Source organism: Phoca vitulina, unplaced genomic scaffold (assembly GCF_004348235.1).
Source record: "Phoca vitulina isolate PV1807 unplaced genomic scaffold, GSC_HSeal_1.0 scaffold94, whole genome shotgun sequence".
Lineage (NCBI taxonomy): Eukaryota > Metazoa > Chordata > Mammalia > Carnivora > Phocidae > Phoca > Phoca vitulina.
The window spans coordinates 1,665,179-1,675,072 of record NW_022589797.1 but is presented as its reverse complement, the minus strand read 5'-3'; the positions used below and the strand labels follow the sequence as shown (position 1 = coordinate 1,675,072).

The 9,894-nt window shown below is 45.6% G+C and overlaps 1 protein-coding gene across 1 annotated transcript in view; it reads left to right on the top strand.

Moving 5' to 3' along the window:
- Positions 1–3,543: 3,543 nt before the first annotated feature.
- Positions 3,544–9,894, top strand: part of RUSC2 (RUN and SH3 domain containing 2) — a 71,060-nt gene continuing 64,709 nt past the window's right edge. Inside the window, exon 1 of the mRNA XM_032396780.1 lies at positions 3,544–3,869. The gene's annotated coding sequence lies outside the window, so the exon portion shown is untranslated. The remainder of the gene's footprint in view (positions 3,870–9,894) is intronic.

Below are 9,894 nucleotides of genomic sequence, written 5' to 3'. Positions count from 1 at the left end.
TAGACACAATTGGCCAACAGTGGAGATATAACTCACTATAGCTTCTGTCTCTCCAGAAATTAAAATTAGAACTCTTAGAAACTAAGTCAGTGATGAGGACAGTAGCTAAAAGTCACATAGTTTCAGGAAGTGGGGCCTCCATTTTAAGTCCTATCAATTCTATATCCTAAATCTATCTCCTCTTTTCTAACCCCTCAGTCTCTGCTCTAATTTAGAGCTTCTCACTTCTCATCATAATTACCACAGAGTCTCCTAACTGGGCTCTTTCCCGTCCTAGAGTGAGATTTCTAAAGTGCAAGTCTGTTTGAGTACTGGTAATAATGCAAAATGTTTCTGCCCATGACAATGCAAATGATTCCTGTTCCTGATGATGCAAGTTAATTTTGTCTGGTAGCAAATATACATTTTATGAAAGTCAAATCCTCATCTGAACCAGTTTCTTACCAGTATCTTACTGGCTCCCTCACTAATCAGTGAGTTTTAATATGTGTTTATTTTATGTTTGTATAAGACTCATGATTTTACCTTTTCTTAAAAATTATTCCTTCACACAAATAACAGGAAACAATAACCTATGCTTACTAAAGACAAAAATGAGACTATATGAAAGGATAGAAAGATGTGCTGTGAACCCAAGGCAGGAATCAGGCTGAACCTCAGAAGAGGAACTCACTGCTGGAAGGTCACCCAAGAACCTGGGGAGTAGTCTCTTTGTGTCTAGACTTGGGTTCTCTCTTTGCAACAGATTGATCCTTCTCAGCAAACTGGTTTTCTTTGCTACTTAAGCCATTTGGCAAGTAAAAGATGATCACAGCTCTCAAATTTCCAGTGTAAGTCCAGCCATGAGTAAGGGTGTAGTTTTCCCCCAGTTCCAAATTCTTAGGGAAGGGATTCTAACTGGCCTAGTTTACGTTAAGTCCCTACCCTGGACCACTTAACTGTACAAGCATACAGCTTTTCATTAGTCTCCCTACTGTTAGTCCTAGCCCTCTCCACCCCCCAGAATTTTATTTCTAAAATTCAAATGTGATTTGTCAGTCCTCCCACTGCATAAGCCCTTCAGTGTCTCTCCACTGCTTACAGGATGAGCCCCAACTCTTTAGTATATCATAGGAGGCTCTTCATCACATGCCAGACCATCTCTGCTGTGCTCTCTCCATGGTACCCCACACTTCAATCATATTAGCTATTTTGCCCCTCTGTTCTTTTGCACGTGCTGATTCCCCCAAACACTTTATCTCCCACTCATTCTTCAAAACTCAGCTCATACCACTTCTGTGAAGCCTGAGGAGGCATTATACAGTATGACATTTATCTGCTTCCTTGACTTTGACCTAACAACTCTGTGAGTAGTAGGGTCTCAGTCTCTAACTCTTTCATGGAGCATGGAAACCAGTGAACTATTTGCTAAATGACAGCCTGCCCTCCGCCCACTTTGGGTGGAAGGAGACAGCAGAATTCCCAATGTCCCACATACATCCTGCCTGCCACGAAAAGAAGAGCATGAGTTCTCTTAAAGAAAAAAATTTTCATGACACTTGTTAAAGATGGTAACAGACCTTAAGGGGCATCACAATAGGTATGGGACCCATTTCAATGGGGTCTTGTAGTGGGGGAGAGATTGAGCTCAACTCAAACACCAACAAGGACAGTGGGGATTGATGAGGTTTTGGAATATAGGTGAGGTTCGGTGGGGTGAGGTGCGGAGCCGACGAACAAGAAAGAATTCTTGAGATGTCTTTGGTGCAAAATGGTGGTTTATTAAAGCACAGGACAGGATTCGTGGGCAGAAAGAGCTGCTGCCCTGGGGTCTTGAGGAGTGGCTGATTATAAACTCAGAAGTTGGGGGAAGTAAGGAAAAGGGAGATTTCAAAAGAACTTTCATATGCTACAAGATACCTACAAGATACCAGGGGTCTTGCCATTGTCAAGTTAAGGTTGTTTTCCCCTCTAGCAAGGTATTAACATTTAGTTGGGAGATCCCTGGAAGAATGTCACACATGTCCCACCCAGGAGTGGGGTGGGGGGGGGAGGTTGCAGGGTGTCAGCTTGTGCTTTGTCTCCAGCTAGCCTTCTGCTCCCTCATCAGGGATTTATAGCCAAGGAGCACAGTAGGGGTCAGTGGATTTAAAATTGCAGTCTTGAGTCTTCACAGGCAGCTATAATGAAATACCAGCTCATAAACAACAGAAATTTATTTCTCACAGTTCTGGAAATCCAAGATCAGAGGGCCAGTGAGTAAGGGACAGTAGGGGCTAGGTAGGAAGAGACCGACAGGGGGCTCTGTGATCAGGCTCACAGAAATCCCAAAAATGTCCAGGTGTGGGAAAACCAGAGATAAGGGAACAAACCAGACCAAACCACCCTGCCCTAGGCATGAGGGGTGGGTGTCTTTTTTATGATAATCACCTGTGACCAACAAAGAATAACCAGATCCTAAAAAGGAAGTAAGCCACTGAAGGTGTTATCACTAGTCCTTGCTCAATGGTGATATCAGTAGATATGTTAAAAGGATTTAAGTTCCCTGGTTAGCTTTCTAGAAAAGACCAACCCTAAAGGCCCTCATTGGCAACCCTGTCAGGACCCCTCTCCCTCTTGCCAGCGTGTTCTGTATCTTCACTTAATAAACTTCTATTGTTTTACTCTCCGTTGTCCACGAGATTCATTCTTCAGACTCCGTGAGACAAGAACCTAGCTCTACCGCTTCACCAGCATGGTTGGGTGAGGGCTCCCTTCTGGACAGCAGACTTCCCCTTAGAACCTCAACGTGGAGGATTTGACAGGGACCTCTGAGAGATCTCTTCTGTAAGAGCACTAATTCAATATTCATGTGGGCTCCAGCCTCAAGAGGCAATCACTTCTCCAAGTCTCCACCCACCCACTAATATCATCACCTTTGGGAGTATTTCCATGTGTGCATTTCTGAGAGACACAAACATTCAGACACAGATAGCAATTGCGAAGGGGTCTCAACAGAATTCTTGCTAAAGGCAGGCCAGGGTGGTAAGAAATGGAGGGTGGTCAGATACCAAAGGTGGGGGATTCTCACTAAACGGACTTAGGATTCTTGCTCAAACTGGATTCTACAGGGAAGCCCAAGGTCAGGCCAAGTCCAGCAGAGAACCCAGAAGAGCCTGACTAAAGTTTTGGTCAAAAGAGAGAATCCTTGTCAGTTCCAGGTTTTACCAGGGCTTCTTAACCCTGGCTATGCGTGGGGTACTTTTAAAAATATCAAAGCGGGCGCCACCCAACGACCACTACACTCCCATCCCAGAGATCCTGATTCAGTCCGTCTCTGCTGAGGTCAAGCCTTGGTTTTGTTGCTCTGTTTTGAGTTTGTTTTCCCTAAGAGGTTCTGCTGGGGTGTCAGGGTTGAGAACTGATGCTTTAGGAGAAGGTGAGTGCACTAATACACCTATCTTCGAAGCCATTAGGCCCGCGCCCACGGTGCCCTAGGTTCCCGGGACCCGAGCCGCGCTTGCGGCGCACCACCCCGAAGGGGCGGGTCAGGGGCCGCAGAAGGCGGGGCCGCGGCCGAAGCTTCGCCGCTCCCCTCGCGGGAAAGCACTGCGCGTGACTCGCTGCACCCATCGCAGCGAGAAGCGGGGGAGCTGGGCAAGCACCGCCGGCCCGGAGGACCGAACCAACGCGCCGTCCGGAGGGGCGGCAAGAGGGCAACCCAGATTGGACCATCGGCGCCGCGGCTGCAGGGGGGACCGGACATTACCAACCGGCCGGAGAGGGAGGGGGCGCCGGCCTGTCCCAGCTGCAACGCGACCCCAGGAGGGCGCGAGACGCCGCCGCCGGCACCCTCGCCGCCGGCACCCTCGCCGCCGGCACCGTAAGATCACGCTGAGGCGAGAAACGAGGTAGGGACGCCTCTTCGGGGTTGACGGGGTCCGGAAGACCCATTGCTCTCACGTTCCAAATGATCCCTTAGGAGAAAGCCCTCCGTGCCCCCGCCCTCCCCCTCAGCCCAGTCCGTGACCCTTCATCCCCACCCTCCCCGTCCGCTCCCACCCTCTGGACCGACCTCATCCTGTCCTCCTCCTGACCCTTCAGCTCTACCATCCGCTGAACCCTCAAGCACCAAGGACCAAACATCCCTTTGGGCGTCACCTCAGATCCACCCCAACCGTCTCCTCAAACTGTCCCTTCGGTGACACCCCTCGACTGACTCACGCCCAGCTGTCATCGTTGTACCCACATCTCCTGTGCCGGCCCTGGGGGAGCGCAGCCGCCGAGTACCCAGCCCCGGGACTGTGGCGGGGGCCTCCGCACAGCCAGTCCCAGCCAGGTCCTCGGTGCCCTCCGCCCCTTTGGCCCCTGGTTCCCAAGTTGGTATCTGCCTGAGCCAGGATAGGATCTTTCTCTCACTGTTAACCTTAGGAAAACGTTTTGCCTGACATTTTGCCAGTCCCCCGCCGCTACCTTTACCTGCTGCGAAGGGCATGGTGATCCCGTGCCCAGGGCTGGCTTGGGACTGCCAGGCTGGCCCAGCAGACACAGGGGACTGTCCTGGAGGCAAAGACCATACACTATTCATTTGTATCCCCAGCGCCAGAGCACAGTACCTGACACATGTTTGCACCCAGTAAATATTTGGTGGGTGGATAAACGAGTGAATGAGCCCAATGTAGAAGGTGTGAGGCAGAGTGCTTTGGTGGGAAAGGTGTCTCTAGTTACATGAAGGGGGGAGGAAAGGAAGAGTATCTGGGGGGTTACTTGTGGTGCTCATATGGCGAGCCTAAAACTGAATATATTCAGTCTTTCAATTCATGCATCTAATTTCATTCAGGTAGGACCTTCTATTTATCAGCTGTTTTCTGCTAATGTTCTGTTTACAAAAAAAATCAGGGCTGGGTGCTGCAGAAATTCTTATTGGTAAGTGCCTTAGAGGCTGCCCAGATAATCTTGAAAGAGCTTTGCCCAAGTGACCTGCTCCTCTTGCCCTAGAGACTAACTATTCCCTCTGGGGAAGAATTCTGGAGGTGAGCCACAGCCTTTAAAGCTGACTCAGTGTAGCCAGTCAGCTGGTGTTTCAGGACAGGTTGAGGAATCAAAGTCCTCATTGATTTTACCCTTTAGCTCCTGGATACCCCCACCCACGCCCCTCAGAGACTGGAGTGGTAGACATCCCAGGCAGGCCTAGTGTGATAGATAGCAAAGATTCATAAATACTGCTGTAATATGATCAGGCCGTATTGGGCCATTTATATCTCAGTAGACCAGAGTCAGACAGGGATTACCACTATGTGAACAGTGTCAGTAGTAAATGAGAATGTGAGCCTTTTAAAGGTGGCATTCTCAAAGAACAGACTGAAACCTGTTTTTGTTGATTCTTAGGAGGGTAACCTGAACAGATTCAGATTCCTGAAGGTGAGACAGGGTTCAGAGACCTCAGATTCCTGAAGGTGAGACAGGGTTCAGAGACCTCAGAACCCCAGGTCGTGTGGGGAAGTAGGTGATACTGCAGTGATGAAACAGTGGCTGGGAAGCTATAGGAGTTGATAAGGTGACAAGTAGTTGCCTGAGCAGTAGTGGCATTATTGTAACTGGGGCTCAGAGTATTAGTAAGTACGAATAATGATTGGAGTTTTTTAGGAGGCAGTGGTATGGCTTTGGGGAAGGAAGAGAGAGCCCACCACTATCCCTGTATTCTGTTACCTGTGCCCCTCCTGCTATAAGTGCCGTAGGATACTTACCACCTTTGTTTCTCTTCCACTTTGAGCCAGGTCAAAATCTGATTTCCTCTGATTTTTTTAAGTGTTGAAAGTCCCTTTTCGAGGCCAGGCCTGCCTAACAGGAAGCTGAGTATGTTCTCACCCATTTCTAGCTTTGATTTATCCTTCTTCACTTTTTTCCCCACCCTCTGATCTGTCTTTATGAAGTAGGTCTTGGACCATAGAATCCCAAAACAGGGAGAGGCTCCTGAGATGGCGTCCACATGGGCATTGCATGTGGAGACCAATACTTTTTTTTTTGGTGGGGGAAGTGGAACCAATTTTTAGGGAGTTTTTTTACTTTTCCCTGTCTAGACTCCCTAACAAGTAAGACCTCAATGAGCCCAGAACACTCTGGATTATTTTATTTATTTTCTCTTCAACTTCCAGTACTTCAGAGTGTTGCCAGATAAAATACAAGATGCCGAGTTAAATTTGAATTTCAGATAAACAACAAAGTGTCCTGTATTTTTGTTTCTGGCAACCCTAGTTCATGGGAAGGCTTATGCGTTCTAATTTTCTCTCTGCAAACTTAGGACAATAACTCACCCTTCTCTTCTGTTACTCATACACAATGACTGAGCACCCTATTAAAAGTCACTTGACTGGGGTGGCTCATGACCCATTAGGGTAAGGGCAAGCTCTGTGGAGATAGTCTGATTGATCAGTGTTTGGGTTACCCAGAAAACACCCACTCAGACATTGGCATATAATATTATATAGTACCTGTCAAATGAGTCTGTCATGCAAAATGAGCATATTATTTTGAGTGGCCAGATATCAACATGGCTCTGAGAGAGATGGCCAGGAGTGGGGATGAGAGTGGGATTGGGGGCAGGGGTAGATTCTAACAAAAAAAAAGTGTAACTCAGTAGAACCTCCTGTACCACATTAACTTTTTTTTTTTTTTAAGATTTTATTTATTTATTTGACAGAGAGAGACACAGCAAGAGAGGGAACACAAGCAGGGGGAGTGGGAGAGAGAGAAGCAGGCTTCCCACCGAGCAGGGAGCCCGATGCGGGGCTCGATCCCAGGACCCTGGGATCATGACCTGAGCCGAAGGCAGACGCTTAACGACTGAGCCACCCAGGCGCCCACATTAATTTTTTTTAAATTGTGGTAACATATATATAACATAAAATCTACCATTTTAACCATTCTTTTTTTAATCATTTTTTTCATCATAATAAGTATACTTTTGAATTCCCATCCCATCCCCTCACCCACCTCCCCCCTGGTAACCATCAGTTTGTTCTCTATAGTTAAGAGTCTGGGGGCTCCTGGTGGCTCACTCAGTTAAGCATCCAACTCATGATTTGGGCTCAGGTCATGATCTCAGGGTTATGAGATCCAGCCCCATGTCAGGCCCCGTGCTGGGCATGGAGTCTGCTTAAGATTCTCTCTCTTGGGGCGCCTGGGTGGCTCAGATGGTTAAGTGTCTGCCTTTGGCTCATGTCATGATTCCAGGGTCCTGGGATCGAGCCCCATATCGGGCTCCTGGCTCAGCAGGGAGCTTGTTTCTGCCTTTCCCCCTGCTCGAGCTCTCTCTCTCTCTCTCTGTATCTCTCTGTCTCAAATGAATAAATAAAATCTTTTAAAAAAAAATTCTCTCTCTTCCTCTCCCTCTGCCCCTCCCCCTCTCTAAAAAAAAGTCCGTTTCTTGGTTTGTCTCTCTCTTTTTTTCCCTTTGCTCATTTGTTTCTTTTCTTAACTTCCACATATGATTGAGATCATATGGTATTTTTCTTTCTCTCTACTGACTGACTGCTTAGCATTGTACTCTCCAGCTCTATCCATGTCGTTGCAAATGACAAGATTTCATCCTTTTTTATGACTTAATAATATCCTGTAATATATATATTCTGTATTATATATACACCACGTCTTCTTTGTCCATTCATTTATCGATGGACACCTGGGCTGCTTCCATAGTTTGGCTACTGTAAATAGTGCCGCAGTAAACATAGGAACGTATGTATCCCATCACATTAGTGTTTTTGTATTTTGGGGGTAAATACCCAGTAGTACAATTACTGGATCATAGGGTAGTTCTACTTTTAATTTTTTGAGGAAACTCCATACTGTTTTCCATAGTGGCTGCACCAGTTTACATTCCCACCAACAGTGCAAGAGGGTTCCTTTTTCTCCACATCCTCGCCAACACTGGTTGTTTCTTGTGTTTTGATTTTAGCCATTCTGACAGGTGTGAGTTGATATCTCATTGTAGTTTTGGTTTGCATTTCCCTGATGATGAGTGATGTTGAGCATCTTTTCATGTGTCTGTTGGCCATCTGGATGTCTTCTTTGGAGGAATTTTAACCATTCTGAAGTGTACAGTTCAGTGGCATTAAGTATATTCACATTGTTTCCATCCATCACCACCATCCATCTACAAAACTTTTTCACCTTCTCAAACTGAAACTACATACCCATTAAATAATAACTCTCATTCCCTCTTCCCCAGAGCCCCTGGCAACTACCATTCTGCTTTCTTTCTCTATGAATTTGACTACTCTAAGTTAAATCATATTATACTTATCTGTGACTGGTTTATTTCATTTAACATAATGTCTTCAGGGTTCATGCATTTTGCAGCTCGTATCTGAATTTCCTTCCTTTTTAAGGCTGAATAGTGGTCATTGATATATATACCACATTCTGTTTGTTTATTCATTCATTTGTTAATGGACACTTGGGTTGCTTCCACCTTTTGGCTATTGTGAATAATTCTGCTATGAACACGAGTGTACAAATATCTATTTGAGTTCCTGCTTGTAATTCTTTTGGATATATACCCAGAAATGGAATTTCTGGATTAAATGGTAATTTTTTTTTTTTTTTTAAAGATTTTATTTATTTATTTGAGAGAGAGAGAATGAGAGAGACAGCACATGAGAGGGGGGAGGGTCAGAGGGAGAAGCAGACTCCCTGCCGAGCAGGGAGCCCGATGCAGGACTCGATCCCGGGACTCCAGGATCATGACCTGAGCCGAAGGCAGTCGCTTAACCAACTGAGCCACCCAGGCGCCCTTAAATGGTAATTTTATGTTTACTTTTTTGAGGAACCAGCGATTGTTTTCCACAGGCCATACCATTTTAACTTCCCACAAGCAATATAGTGTTCCAGTTCTTCCACGTCTTTGTCAACACTTGTTATTTTCTGTTTTTGTTTTGTTTTTATAACAAACGAATGGATGTGAAGTATCTCATTGTTGGTTTTGATTTGCATTTCTTTTTTTTTTTTTTTAAAGATTTTATTTATTTGAGAGAGAGAGAATGAGAGAGAGCACATGAGAGGGGGGAGGGTCAGAGGGAGAGGCAGCAGGGAGCCCGATGCAGGACTCGATCCAGGGACTCCAGGATCATGACCTGAGCCGAAGGCAGTTGCTTAACCAACTGAGCCACCCAGGCGCCCGATTTGCATTTCTTTAATGGCTAGTGATGCTGAGCATCTTTTCATGGGCTTATTGGCTGTTTTTATTTCTTTAGAGAAATGTCTGTTGAAATCCTTTGCCCTTTTTCTTTTAGACTCATTCTTTAAAAAAAAAAATTTTTTTTTAAGATTTTATTTATTCATTTGAGAGAGATACAGAGACAGAGAGAGAGAGAGCACAAGCAGGGGGAGAGGCAGAGGGAGAGGAAGAAGCAGACTCCCCGCTGAGCTGGGAGCCTGACATGGGGCTCGATCCCAAGACCTAGAGATCATGACCTGAGCCGAAGGCAGACGCTTAACCATCTGAGCCACCCAGGCACCCCATCTTTGCCCATTTTTTAATTGGGTTACATGTCTTTTTATTATTGAGTTATATGTGTTCTTTATATATTCTGGATAGAAGTCCCTTATCAGATATATGATATACAAATATATTCTCCCATTCTGTGGGTTGTCTTTTCACTCTGTTGATTGTCCTTTGATGCACAAAGTTTTAAATTTTGGTGAAATCCATTTTATACATTTTTTCTTTTGTTGCCTGTGATATTGGTGCAATATATAAGAAATCATTGCCAAATTCAGCGTCATGAAGTTTTCCCCCTGTTTTTTTCTAAGTTTTTTTATAGTTTTATGCCTATGGTTAAGTCTTTGATCCATTTTGAGTTAATTTTTGTATATAGTATAAGACAAAGGCCCAACCTTGTTCTTTTGCATGTAGATATCAATTTTCCTAACACC